Source organism: Taudactylus pleione, unplaced genomic scaffold (assembly GCF_031769625.1).
Source record: "Taudactylus pleione unplaced genomic scaffold, aTauple2 ptg000172l, whole genome shotgun sequence".
NCBI classification, from domain to species: domain Eukaryota; kingdom Metazoa; phylum Chordata; class Amphibia; order Anura; family Myobatrachidae; genus Taudactylus; species Taudactylus pleione.
The window spans coordinates 3400127-3416217 of NW_028284574.1; positions in this window are offsets into that span (position 1 = coordinate 3400127).

A 16091-nucleotide genomic window follows, 5' to 3' on the forward strand; every position below is an offset into this window, starting at 1 on the left:
ATAGACCACAGTGCTGATCACAGTGAAAAAAAAAGAAAAAAATAGAAAGAAAAAAATGCTTGTACCTAGACCAGTGATCGGTGATCTGCGGGGCGGCTTGTTGACCCGGTCATCTAATTGCTGTGACCCAGTCATCTGATCTATAAACTGAGATTCTGTGTCTCATCCTCAGTTTGACTGGGGACACAGCCGCCATCAGATGACCAGATCACCAAGTACCTCACTGGGTCACCGATCATCTGGAAGAGGTAAGTGTAAGCTCCTGGGGTGGGGGGGAGGAGGAGCCAGCGACGATGCATTCGTGCTGGGAGATGGGTTCGCTGTGATGCAGCTGTTTCACAAGCATAAATCATTGCGATTTAATAAAAAATCGCAATCGAATATGGTTGTTATTTTTTCGGGACAGAATCGCAATTTAATTTGCGAATTTTAATAAATATGTCCCATAATCTGGTAAATATTGCAGTTGTTGTAACTGTGGAGGTGAATCTAAATGACAATTGATGAAAATTTTGGAGGGATATGAAAACTATTTCTGAATATTGGAGTTGTGTCATTTGCAGGGGCACCGAGAGGGGGGGGGGACGGGAACAGATTACCCGGGCCCGGGCATGGCAGAGGGCTCAGGCCGCCCACAGCACATCACCGTTTTTTTTTCCAACCTATTATTTTTTTTAATTCTCCTTTACTAAAACCACTGCGGGCGGCAGTTTGGGGGGAGGGGAGGGAGTGTATGTCTGTGGCCCACTGTATGTGGGTCAGAGTCACAGACAGTGCACTGTTACTCACTTGGAAAGCAGGCTGCTGCTGCGCCGCTGCGTAGCTGATGATCTCGCGAGATGATGACATCATCATCTCGCAAGTCTCTCTCGGCACCAGTTCCAGGCTCTGGGCTCTGGGCGGCGGTCTGAGATTTGGAGGGAGGGAGGGGTAAAGGCAGGAGGTGACCGCTTGTTTGTGTGGTGCAGGGAGTCGGAATAAGACTGTCACTGTCTGTGAAGGGAAGAGCCTAGTGTGCCAATGACTGGCTGCTAGGCTGACGCTGTGAATCTGTGCTGTGTCAGTGGACTTTGACACTGTGGTGCTGTTGCAAGTTGTAAATCTATAAATGCTATATAATTTATAAATATAATGCAATTATATCGACATTTCAATGCTACAGAATTTTCATCAGGACATGTCCTGATGAAAATGCTGTAGCATTGAAACGTCGATATAATTGAATACTGAGTTGTCTCTTCTTTGAAATCCCTGAGTGCCACCGATCATGGTATACTATGTCAGATGCTGTCTTTGCATCATTACGGACGGCAACGGGGTTGAGGCATTATTTGTTGCAGTGAGTGACGGACTTTTTGCATTTCATAAATAAATATATATATATATATATATTATAAGGGCACAGTCATGCCCTTATATTGAGGATGAATCTAATTACAACTGAATTCTCCCATAGAGAACTCCCGAGAGGGGGGGGCATAGTGTTTAAGGGGCTACACCTCATTATTATTGAAGCTGAAGTTTGGCAAGGGCAGCTAGAACTGTCGCTCGGTGCTACGTGCCATATTTCAGGGCAAAAACATAAAAAATTAGGATTTGGAGGTAATCTAAAATTCAACTGTCAGTTTTTTCTGACACTCTCAATTACAAACACTTTTCTTCTGTTCTCTATGGGGGATTTTTGGGAAGGCATAAAGTCAGGGTACAGGGCAAATTTAGACTTGGGGTTTGTTTTATTAGGTAGCTATAGTTCCAGGGTAGGTGCTTTTGTGGTTCAGGTAAATTAGAAAGTTACAGTTTTTAAACTATTACTTCACAATTGCGCCATTATACAGATAGAAAGCTTCAACTTGTTGTGCAGCCTCAGTTGGTGCCTTCAGCAGGTTGACTCACTGTGGCTCCACTCGGGTGCACCAAGATGGCTGGCTAGTGCAGGCATAGCGGTGGTGGAACTCGGGGGGTGGAGAAGCAGGCATTAGCTGCATCTGGGACACGGGGGTACAGGCAAGAAAAAGGTGATCTTTAGTTTATCCTGTGGCCTAAAGTCTTTGCGCGGTCCACAGGTATTAGAGATTTTACATTCTGGAAATTCTCTGAACATAACTCAAAGATCTAGAACTATTCTTATTGTAGGATACTTTGTATCTATAAATACTTAATTGAGTTTTGTGTTTGTTATATATAATATGCATATTTTATAAATATTGATCAATGTCTCTATATTTATGAAGGTTCCTAATACCTTACAAATTTTAATTGTAGCCCAATGAGACACAGGTTGATACCAATTAAACTCTAATAATATGTGTATATATACTGGAGAAACAATCTCCTATTCCTTTATGCCTCTGAGGAAACGGCCCCATTGATTGGCTGAGAAACGCGTCAGAGGTTCCCCACCAGGAAGTGCAACATTGAGCCTGGAGACAGGAGACGCTGGGCACTTAATGAATATGAGCACACGTTGACTCACAGTGTTAGCTCAGTGAAAAGCAGACAAGCGGGCCTCTGAACCAGCGAGACAGCAGACGCCGTCTGCGTCATCACGCCTCGACCAGCTGACTTTGAGGGACCGTGAGTGAGGATGGCTGGACACCCGCAGCTTAGCCATGTCCTTTCAGGCGGCCACGACCTCCCTAACAGCTCTGCTGGTGAACGGATCCCTATGTGCCTAGGCACAGGGTTGTGAGCGGCTGGTTCTGACGCTGGTGCCATTTGGAATTTCCAACAATACCCTCTCAGCGACAGCAGTAAGGTACCCCAATTGAGGGATTTCATTGGTGAAACATTGTGTATTAGTTGACCGGGACGCCGGTATCAGCTGATTAAAATATATTTTTCACCTCAAGAGTTTAATTTCTCTAAGCACCCAGGAGTCTGTGGATTGATTCTATGCATTAATAGAGGTGTTCAATATTATATTCTGAGACTACTCGGAGGTCACCATTTTCTGCTGCCTGCTACTCTGATCTGCTTTATGTTACTAATATCATCTAATCCATACTAACCCATTGCCGGGGTTTGCTATCACACTCACTGATTACTAACTCTTGTGCTAACTATGGAAATTTGCTCATGATCTCTACTTGTCTTATTTTTTGCGACCTTAGCCCTTTTCCACTGGAAGCATGCTACATATTCCTAATTTAATAATATATTTTTTAATCATATTGCTGCTTGGTCTCATTTAAATATTTATCTGTGTGCACACTAGATTTTTGATTGTAGACTCCTTTGAGCTCAATGTTTATCCTGTAGGAGAGATTGTTGTTGTTGTTACCTTTCATTCTAGCATTTATATATTGAATTTATGTATCTGTTTTAATATTTCTATTAAACATACATTTGTATCATTGCCGCAGCGCTCCCCATTTTCTTTGTTTATAAAGATCTAGACCGCCTATTGGGACTGCTTTTGTGTTATAGAGGGAGGGACCACAGCACATATCTCCGATAACTGCTGCTGTGCCCTCTTAATGCATTGCCTGGATACTTCATTAATGTGGCAATCCACATAAAAGGGCTGTTTCCAGAGGTTAGTATTAAAAACTAGTTTAATAAATAGACCCCACTGACTGGTTATTCTGTCTTTCCCATTTGCTTCAATGACCAAGTGACGTGCAATATCTCTTTTTATGGCTGTGCTCTGGACCTCTAAGCAGGCTGTAGGTTCTCTACTATATGTTTTTCTTCTTCTTGCAGTCTCAGAAGACAGCAAAAAAATGGTCGCTCACATCAGCTTAATGATATTGCACAGATGCTGGTAAAGGTCGGGGTTTACTCTGAACCACAGAAGAAAAGGGTATTCCCTCAAGCACACTGCAACAATATCAGCAAAAAATACTTGAACCCTACATGATAATAGAAATTAAGAGGTATTGGTTGCATACATTTGCAAAGATATGATTAAGCGTCGGGCCAGCGTCAAGGCTCCTCTATACTAGCGTCCCTAACATTCAGGGGTTCACGTTTGAGGCGTTAGTTTTCCATCATTTTTAACATGTGAGAGATTAAACACCGGAAAAAAACTAACAAAAAAAATTATTGAGATACAGAGGTTTTCTACCTCTTTGCTCAGGTTGAGTCATATTGGAATCTTAGTCATGTTATGAAAATACCATGGGTGAGCGCAGTTAGATACAACTGAATCCATGGCATGCAATTCACAGTTTAACTGGGTGACCAGTGCTCCACTGATAAAAACTACAGAATTGAATACAATAGCAGTGGATGGAGATGGCACTACAGTATAGCAAGCCCTGACAGGTGTGCCAATCACAATGCAGTATGGGAAACTCACGCTTTAAATAAGGCCCCTGTCTTTGCACCATAAATGCAAGCAATAACATACTGTACTGTAAGCTATAAAGGTGCAAATTGTGTAAAATATGTCCAAATCGTGAGTGTCCACTCATGATAACGATGACGATGCGCGTACCCTCGGGTCGTACATCACATCTTCAGATCTTGACTACAGCAGGCAAGATTTGCCAATCTCGTACACGATGCACTGGAAATCATTAAGGACGCACGATAGATCGTTGGTCAGATTGGACACTTTTTAGCACCATATCGTGTCCTGGAGTGCAGGGGAGCTGCCGAGGAGAGTTCAAGGGAAATCGCTTATGATAGATATCGCATCGTTAGCACATCGTTTAGTGTGTACCCGCCAATAGAGGATATGTCAGCATTTAACTACAGTCTCACCATGACAACATCTAATTTTATTAAAAACTGTGCGTAACATATTAGCTACGTCAAGTTTGCGATTTTTATGCAGGAAAAAATCTTTGCTGCTCAGGGGCCCTCTGACGAAGACCGTGTGACGAATCACGTAGGGGCATGGCCTAGCGTGACTCATTCTGTGGTTGATGTTACCGGAGCAGGTTGCTGTACCGACCGGTTTTTATGTGTGGAGCTTGTTACACTCGCGGTGGTCTGACCGCCACCTGTGGTACGTTTTATCTTATATGATAAGTGGTATTAAATGTCATTGATGAAGCACTATGTGGCACCCCCTTTGTTCATTTCTTAGATATATATATATATATATATATATATAAAATAATAAAACAGCGGCACTCATGGGACTTGTAAATATGACTCAAGTACACAAGCGGTGTGTTTGATTCGATGTTTCAGTCGGTGAGGACTTTTATCAAGAACCGTTCTTGATAAAAGTCCTCACAGACTGAATCGTCGAATCAAACATACCGTTTGTGTACTTGAGTCTTATTTACAAGTCCCGTGAGTGCCGCTGTTTTATTCTTTTCTACATAACAGGTTTTCCCTACCTCGGATGGCACCTGGGCAAGTATCTTTTGTTTTTTTGTGGAGTGCTGGCTTTAGTGATTAATATATATATATATATATATATATATTTATTAAAGTAAAATAATTGTGGAGCCCAAACAGCTTACATGGATTTTCAATGTCCAAAAGATTTATTTGCGCAAGAAATACAGAGAGTACCACCCCTTACAATGCGCATGCGCGGTTGGTACCAACACAAGGCTTCAATTCTGAATGCACTGACTTCCAAAGGTCACTGCAGTACAATTTAAAGGTTAACATTCAAATAGTCCTTAGGAAATAAAATCATTGGGTACAGGCAGGGATCTGTGTTTACTTGACATTGGATAGGGCAGGACCTTCTCTTTTGTGTGTGTGGCCGGATCTTCATAAAGCCTGAGGGCTCCAGCGATGACTATCCCATACTGGATTTCCTTTGTTTTACAGTATCATGGGTGATGGGAAATATTGAGTTTCAGGGCAGCACATTACATTGCTTAACTGCAAATAAAGGGATCTAGAACATAGAACATTACATCAACATTACAAAATAATATTACATTTATATTTACACCAGAAATGCAGTATTTATCTATAAAACAATACATATCAAATGCTGATTAAAATAAGACTAAACATCAGTATACAGTTATTAAATTTTATTAGAAAATTGGAAATAACATTTATAATGAAAATAATATTTATAATAACACACAGAAAGTGTTATATTTCATTGTACTTCATTCAGTTTTAATATTTAACTTTGACAGTCCACCCTTTGATAGTCAATAAACTAGCACTCTTTTCATAATTCCAATGTAGGATCATATTGCAGATTGTTCAGTTCTCTTTTGTAATACTTTATTGAATCCCTAACATCCATTTCTATACCAGGATGATTGGTTTGCTTGTTGTTGCCCTTGAACATATTTCTAACACACCTTATAAAGAGAGGTATAGTTTTGAAAAAAAAAATATAATCAGTATGATTGTCAATATTAACAACAGAAGTCTTCTCAATGTAGACATTGCTCCTTTTACCAACATGCTAATTCCTGAAAACCATTTTGCAGGATCCAACTAAGAGAACCAGCCTGCTATGTCTTCTCCCACCTGTGCCAATTAAGCATTATGAGCTCTCCTAAAATCCCATTTCATTTGTAATATCTCATCCATTTTATGATCTATCAACTCTTTAGGATGATCTGGTTCATTTGTGATGTATGTACAACATTTTTTCCAAGATTTTGTCTCTAAGGTAATACAATATCCACCAGTCACTGATGTTAGGTACTTCAGTACCATTTGGTGTTGCATTAGTTTTAAATTGAATTATCAGTATTAATGTACTTTTTATGAGACATGTGTCATCGCATTCAGTGATACCGTCTCTTTAAACACACTCCTTCAGAGTTTGGGGAAAGACACAACCACTCATAATATACTCCAGGAAAATATAAGACCTTGATTATCCAAAAATTATACACGATATACCTATTGGTTGCTAGCACCCCCATCTGCTGACAGCATGTTCCCTTCTGCATTAATACTTAGATTATACCTGTTCCTCTGGTATCCTCTGTTGTAACCTATGTCCCATTTTCACAAAAACCAAACATGTTGTACACTTTGTTTACTAATATTTTCCTGATTTATGAACCTTTTTGCTTCCTCCCGGATGTTCCACTTTGGTGTCATATCAAAAATAGTTCCAGCAAAAAAGAACAAAATCAAAACAAAAGAAAGTACATAGAAGAGATAGGAAAACTTTCACGCTGTAATGGTTATTCTCTATCTTTGGCTCAGTTGCTTTGCCCTCATGCAAGTTTAAGTTGCTGGGAAAAGAATCCAAATTGTGAAAGCACTTCTTCCTTTTCTTGTTCTTTATTCTCCTTTTGTTCGGATACGCTCTTGCAATCAGCGGAATAGATCTAGGTGTCTCTTTCAGCAACTCTCAATGTAGTAGTGGTCATCAACACCTGGTACGGTCCTTGTCAATGATCTGTTAGGCAACCAGAACTCAAGAAATTTCTTAACCATTACATTATTTTTCAGGAACAATGACATGACAGTTAGTGCCCAACATGATCAGAGCCAGAAGCTTTAAACTCATCAGTTATTGTCTTGTTTGCTTTCTCACACCCATGGTGTACCTGACAGTCATTTCTTTATCACAGTTCAAGGTTTTTTGTCCAACAAAAATAAATGTAATCCCTATACAGTATATGCAAGTGCTTAGACATTTTATATCTGTCACTGCCATTGGCAGTTGTATGGTCATTAGTAGTTCTTTGTGTTGTGTTCTAGTTGTTTCTTATAAAAATAAAACAAGATTCTAATCTGTCATAGGACCCCAACTTCATATATGACCTCAAAACGTATCTTTTAGTTGGCATTAGTGTTGTCTTCTGCCAATCCACATCATCTATAATAGTGCTATCAGTTCATACCTTTATAGTATATTATATGCAGCCCTTATCTTTAAAAGGGGAAAAAAAACCATAATATTAAAGTCTATACTTTCTGAAGGGTTGTCACATGTAAAGTCAATCTGATATAAATGTTCCATGCAGTCATGCGCATCTGTGTAACTGCTAAATCCTCGTACTCGCCACCCTTTGTATCTTATTATATATGTATATATATATATATATATATATATATATAAATTAAATTAGAGGATTTAGCATATTACATCTTTTGATGGTTATTATTTGTTGGCGCCATAAGGGATAATTTCCATCTTGTGCTTGTTTGTGTCAAATTTACAATGAGCAGATACTGCATAGTGTGCATGTAACATTAAATCACGCCCTTATACTGTGTCTTTCCTACATCCTGTCCGGTGTCAAGTGTCTCATCCCCTGGGTCAGACATGTCCCAAATACTTCTCCTTTGATCTACATGGCTGTAGCTTATCCTTATAATACCTTGTGTCCTGCTTGCAAGAGATGAAACAACAATTATTTTAGTCACAGAAACAGACAAATCTCAGGTGCACAACTCCAAATTATTAATAATATATATAAATGCAATAAAATTTTGCAATCAATAGCGGTTTTTAGCATAATCATGGCCAAGCTTATGGGCCTACCCACCATATCCAGGTAACCTCTTTCGGGTAGGTCCCTAACATACTAGGGGTCAAATCCAGAGTGCAGGACCCCCCAAAAACTGTCCCAGCCAGTTGTGCTCATTTATAAAATATCTAATTGAGCTCCCTTAGCAATTAATCTCATGAATTTATAAAAATAGATCTATTATGAGAATTAGCATAAAATATGTGGTGACTATGCTTGTTTGAATTCATATGCTCATATAGCTACTGATGGGTACATAATATACTATAATAGCAGGGTCAGGTACAGTTCGTATGACATATAAGAAATTGGAAATAATAATTGGAAATAACTCATAAATTAGAACTGTATGTAATAATAACTACTCGGTCATTTGAGATAAATCTATACATTGAGTGTGATAATAGCGTGTCTGCTGGGTATCATCCCAAATTCATATACCATGTATGGCCAAACACAAACACATATGCAAATGATCCCCGACTTGCAACAAATTATTTAATCCTATTGCCGAGTTGGATACTACCTCAATGTAACCAAAAATATATAAATATACACATGAAATGCTAGCAGAGTACTCTGAAAAAAGGGAGAGCAAAGACCACCCTGTAGGCGTAAATATCCCAGATGACCTGATACTAATTTATATCAGGATAGCAATCCCAGATGACAAACTTAAATATTGTAAACTACTATAGGCAGATAATATCATGTTGTGTCACATAACCCCATCGAGAAATTATAATAGTAAGTACGGAGTACAAGTACCTGGTCCCCTCTGCTGTCCAGGGTCTTCTATGAGCGGACACCTGGATGAGAGAGGGATCAGGAATAACTCTGATAGAAAATAAGGGAGAGGTAGGGGACACCGATCCGTATGTGGTGTTAGGCAGTGTCTGTTGCTGAAAGCATTGCAGAAATCTGAATGCACCACCGGACCAGGTCACGACCCACCTGAAGAAGAAATTGGAACTGTAACCTCAGGGTTATTATCATTAAACCGCCTCACCCTAAATGAAAAGTCTAGATCCGACACTATCTGTGGGACCCCCTCGAACCTTGAGACCAGTACAGTTATGCCTCAAGATCCCCCTGTTGCTGAGCCTGCCCATTGGTATATTCATACCAAGTAATTATGTCTTTAAATATATGGAAGCTGCTGTTTTCATGGTTAAGGGCAGAATTAAGTATCCCTTAAAGTTACCAAGATAGATGTCTCTGATATCTCTTTTTCTGGCTGACAGGCGACAGCACCCGCATCAGCCACCCCATAGTTATATGTGTGAATGGTATTTAACAAAATCTGAGAAGTGTAGCCTTTCAGACAATGGTTAACTCCATTGTCTGCCCACCTTTAATGGAACAGCTCTGACAAAAAAGGATCTTGTGATCTTCCACTGGTAGGCTGGTGGAGATCCCGATGCACATTGTGTCATCTTTGCACTGCACATGCATGCATCTCATTATCTTTATCTTGCAGTAGCATGGTTGGGTCCGCAACTCAGAAGATAAAGTGATCATGTATGTGATCACTTTAATTCTTACTGGGATGGGCTCTTATTGGATCCTGTTTTCTGGTGATCTAAATAAGTACATCCCCCCACAAAAGAGAAGATGAAAAAAAACCACTGAGACGATCAATAGTATCAGAGATTGGATCGATAACAGCTAATCTATCAAAATACACTACCGTTCAAAAGCTTGGGGTCACTTAGAAATTTCCTTATTTTTGAAACTAAAGCACTGTTTTTTTCAATGAAGATAACATTAAATTAGTCAGAAATACACTCTATACATTGTTAATGTGGTAAATGACTATACTAGCTGCAAACATCTGGTTTTTAAAGGAATAGCTACATAGGTGTATATAGGCAATATAATTATGGAAGTACTGAAGCGCTACACCATGCAATGTTGCTGTCTAATTTTGATCAATACACCAGACCATCTCCTTTAGAGTACACAGTTAGCCTGATTGAAATACAGAAATTTGGATCAGTCAGTTTAAGGAAAACACACCCACTTTCAATGAACTACCTATCAGAATGAAACTAACAGTATTAATAACACCAGCTGTAACAACAGGATATGCTCCTTGAGAAAGGCGGAAGCTGAAATGCGTTGGAGACCCACAGCATCTACACGAGACAGATGGAAGAATTCTCACAGGTTTTTTTGGACTTATTCTTACAAGCCTGAATCCTTTCACTACACTCATCTGGATTGCGACCACGTGACTACAGGCAGCACTTGCATGCTGAAGACAGAAGATGGAGGCAGAGACGGGAGACGGAGACTGAAGACACCGCTAGCCGGAAAGGGACAGGAGCGGCCATCTGGGACACGCAAGGGGAGGTAAGTGCCGTATTAGGAGAGGATCAATGGCAGCAAGCTCCATGAGAGCCCACACCGTTACATCCACTCCCCGGATGTGGTTGTTACCTGCCTCCAGCGCATTCACTGGTTCTGTTCTGGAACGCCCAGGCCAAGCGCCGGTGTAGTGCTCTGTACAGGGGGGTATACATCACCTCTAAGGCCTTCCTCCTACCTTGCACACCCAGACTTGAGCCGTACTGCTGCCCTGGGAAGAATACCCCGGGGCACCACTCTCATATACATCACCATTAACTTTCAATACTTCATCCAATCATACAGCGGGACGCCGCAAATCTGATACACTAACATCAATCAGAATTCTCAGTCTGTCTACAGAGAAGATTAGTGACCATAGTGTTCCCAGCTATTTGTCATTTTATCCCCCATTCACAACCCCTCACCATCAATTGCATTGTTTGCATGCATGGAAGATAATGCATAGTTTACATTGACTTTATGTATTTAAATACTTTGCTTCTTTATTTTCCTTTGTTTCATGTTTCCTATATGTTCATGTAATTATTGAATACTATTGGATTAAGTAAAACATTTTTTTCTAATTTTGATACATCAGTGTGTGTTTAGTACATATATTATTGATCAATATTAGACAGCAACATTGCATGGTGTAGCGCTTCAGTACTTCCATAATTATATTGCCAATTTACCTTCTGGAGATAGGACATCTCTAGCTTTCTGAAGCAGCTCCCATACAATAATCACGATTCATCACAATTAAGCGCTGGTTCTCTTCCAACCCCCCTCTTTCGAACATAGGTGTATAAACTGAACATTTCCTACAATGGTACTAGTCCCTTCAGAGAACAGCACAAACAGCCTCTAACCAGAGTAGAAAGAGAAGTGGGAGGCCCCAATGCACAACTGTGCAAGAAGACAAGTACATTAGAGTCTCTAGTTTGAGAAATAGACACCTCACAAGTTCACAACTGGCAGCTTCATTAAATGGTACCTGTAAAATTCCAGTGTCAACATCTACAGTGAAGAGGCAACTCCGGGATGCTGGCCATCTAGGCAGAGTGGCCAAGAAAAAACTATATCTGAGACTGGCAAATTAAAGGAAGATTAATATGGGCAAAAGAACACAGACATTGGACAGAGGAAGATTGGAAAAAAGTGTTATGGACAGATAAATCGAAGTTTGAGGTGTTTGGATCACACAGAAGAACATTTGTGAGATGCAGAACAAGTGAAAAGATGCTGGAAGAGTGCCTGATGCCATCTGTCAAGCATGGTGGAGGTAATGTGATGGTCTGGGACTGCTTTGGTGCTGGTAAAGTGGGAGATTTGTACAAGGTAAAAGAGATTTTTAATAAGGAAGGCTATCACACCATTTTGCAATGCCATGCCATACCCTGTGGCCAGAGCTTGATTGGAGCCAATTTCCTCCTCCAAAAGGATAATGACCCAAAGCACACTTCCAAATTATTCAAGAACTATTTAGGGAAGAAGCAGGCAGCTGGTATTCTGTCTGTAATGGAATGGCCAGTGCAGTCAACAGATCTCAAACCCATTGAGCTATTGTGGGAGCAGCTTGACCGTATGGTACGCAAGAAGTGCCCATCAAGCCAATCCAACTGGGAGGTGCTTCAGGAAGTGTGGGGTGACATTTCTTCAGATTACCTTAACAAATTAACAGCTAGAATGCCAAAGGTCTGCAATGATGTAATTGCTGCAAAAGGAGCATTCTTTGATGAAAGCAAAGTTTGAATGACAAAATTATTATTTCAAATAAAAATCATTATTTCTAACCTTGCAAATGTATTGACTATAAGTTCTATTCATTTTACAATTCATTTGATAAATAAAAGTCAGTTTTCATGTAAAACACAAAATTGGGTGACCCCAAACGTTTGAACGGTAGTGTATATCGACCATATTCTAAAGGACTTAGTAGGAAAACAGAGAAGCTACCTCAAAGACATGATGAGTATCCTACAGGTGTTGAAAAATATAGAATGGCAAGACAGCTATTTTCTCTGTACAAGTGATATTAAATCCTTATACTCTGTAATAGATCACGAGGCAGAATGTGAAGCAACCCGCCATTTCTATCAAACTAAACAGACATTTCAAACAATCAGATTAATTTTATTATGGCCAACATTGATTTATTCCTGATGCATAATTATTTCTGGTATGTAGGAGGGTTTTACCTACAAAAACACAGCACTGCTATGGGCACACCTTTTGCACCAAGTTTGGCAAATTTGTTCGTAGCATGGTGGGAGGACTGCAATATCTGGAATAACAATGAATATATTGTGAAAATCTTCAGTTGGCAACATTACATAGATGATATCTTCTTTATTTGGAGTGGTACAGATGAAGAATTGAAAGATTTTATGATACACATGAATAATAACAATCTGAATATTGAATTCACAACCACCAATAGCACATAAATGTTTGTATACCTGGATCTAGAAGTATATATAAAACATAGAAAAATCGGCACAAGAACCCATATAAAAAAAGTTAATGGGAACAATATGCTGGCATATAACAGCAACCACCATAAACAGTGGATAAAAAATATACTCGGAGGCCAAGTCCATCAACTTAAAAGAAATTGCACAGAAAATTCCATTTTTGAAGAACAAAGTAATGAAATGAAGAAGAAATTCATACATAAATGTTATAAAGAAGAATACCTACAGGATCAGCTAAGTAAACTGACAAAACTTGATAGAAAGGACCTCATTAGGAGGATCAAGGTCCATTCATCACCCAATACAACAATAACTTTAAAGAAATAGAAAAAATCCTGAATACACATTGGCACGTATTACTACTAGATGAACAACTTAAAAAGGGTATTCTGCCAAAACCAAAAGTGATTCATTGAAAAGCTAAGAATCTTAAACAACACAAAGCTACATCCCCCCAAAAAAGAAAAAGTTCCAAGATGAAGAAAAGGATTCTAGTATTGTCTCAACTGCCCTGGATATAAAAATCAGAAAGCTAATACCCAACCAATCCTACATTTTAAATCAAAAATTACTAATGAAGAATTCAATATCAAAGACAATATAACATGTAATACAGAAGGTGCCATCTACCTATTAGAATGCCCTTGCAGGAAACAATACATAGGTCAAAACAAAAAGGAAAATGAGAACCCGCATGGCAGAACACCTCTATAACATTAAAAAAGGACTTAACACTCACAGTGTATTGGCTCATTTTGCAGACAAGCACAATAAAGATTTCTCCGGTCTAGAATTAATAGGAATCCAAAAAAAAAAAAACCACACAATTGGAGAGGCGAAAGTTTAATAACAACGTAACGAAACAAAATGGATTTACTTAATGAAGACCCTAGAACCACAAGGTATAAATATAGATATTGAGCTTAAAGATTTCATATAATTCACGTAACACACACATAACATTTTATACCTATCTTATTAATCATATTTTAATTTTTTAATGATTTTCTAATTTTTTTTATTTTTATATCTTTTTTTATTATTTTATTTGTTTATTCTTTTAATATTTTATTTATTTTGTATTGTTTTAATTTTATTTAATAAATTTATCTACTACCTATTGTATAAGCCAAGCAAGTTCAATCCCCATCCTTTCTCCTTACTCCTCCCTTTCCTTTCCATCTTCTATCTTTTCCTATTTTCTTTTCATTTCTAAGAACCCATAATGATGTGATCGATAGGAACATATGGTTACCGCCAATTATAGGGCCATTCCGGTTCTGGCCACCATTTTACTTTTCAATAAAGTTTGCTATATAAACAACATCCACCCATTAATAAAATATCCTTGACAAAGCATCTGTTAAGATGTGAAACATTGGAAGACACAGCAGTGAGCAACTTCAAGTAGGACCATGAGAGAAGCAAGCCGCCGGCAAGTGACGTCATGACCAGCCACTGCAGCACCCTCTGGTCGGATCCCCACGGAGTATCCCGGACAACTAAGGAGGAGAAGACCTTGTGCTGAAAGAGTCCCAGAGTAACCCACAGGTAGGGTCAGTTAGGGACAGCAGCCTTAGTATCACAATCTCTCCTAATCCATCCGGACATTGAATTTCCATTCACCTCCTGCTCTAACACATTGAGCATAAACATTGGAGTCTCATTTCTTCCTACCCCCTCACCCTCTTCCCCTCTTTTCCTTATTTTTGCTGGTACTTATCGTTTATGCTTTTGATTTTTTTTTTACTTTACTTTTTTACTTTTATTATTTATTATTAATTTTATATTTTGCTACAGTACCATACCTTGACTTAAGTTATTTTATTGTAATTTTTTAAAACATTAGGACATAACCTTTCCATAGGAACATAAATAGTTAGCGCTTAGTTTCCTGAACACCCTGTCTAAAAGAGAAACATTATTACTGCAATATGAGGCATTAAGAATCATTTTCGGGGGCTGGCCATACTCCTTCATTAAACTGCCTCTTAGGGGCCTACTTATCAATGCCAACATTTGCTTCGTATTTGTAGCAATAACAGATGACTTAAGTGAGTTATTTATAATAAAGTAATTTTAGGGTTAACGCATATAATAATATAGATTGCTCTGATGATGACTGTGCCCCATTTACAGTTCATCCACCACTTACAGAAGCAAAGCAATGATTTTACAATTTATGACCCAATGTCATTTAATGTACACATGATCACGAGCATAAGCAGTGGTTGTTCCAGAGGTGGTGCTGCAGCACAGTCCAAACTTCAAATAGGGGAGCCACACCAACTGCCAGTGAGTCCTGGCTGGCGATGTTTGGAAGGGCAGTTGGTGTGGCTCCCCTATTTGAAGTTTGGATTATGCTGCAACCCCACCTCTGGAGCCGCCACTGATCATAAGCCATGCAAGCACACAGCTCAGCCTGGCTGGGAGAGATCTGAAGACACCTCTTCTGTAGCCTATAGACAAAACATGCTAATGCTATCATCAAACTCAGATCAAGCTCAGAAAAAACTAAGCTTTTTGTAGTTTGATAAATGCTTCATAATGCAGTCCCTATTGACAATTATGGGGACTCTCACCAGTTTGCCTAGCACAATATCCTGTGCTAGGCTTTTCTTACATAGCCCCTAATAGTTAAACTAGTCTAAAACATGTGGAACCATGCAAATTAAGGCTTGATAAATAGGTCCCTTATTGACTTGATATATGCGATTAAGGTTTGCAGAAATGTGACAGCAACAATCAAGTTGCTTGGAAACGATTCTATTAGACACATGATTAGGTTAGTACCACAGTTTTTAGCAATTGTTTGTCTATTCATATGTACAGTGTATATTTTTTAAAAGTCAATCCTCAATTTGTTTTTCATTTTTGTTTCCTTTAATAATGA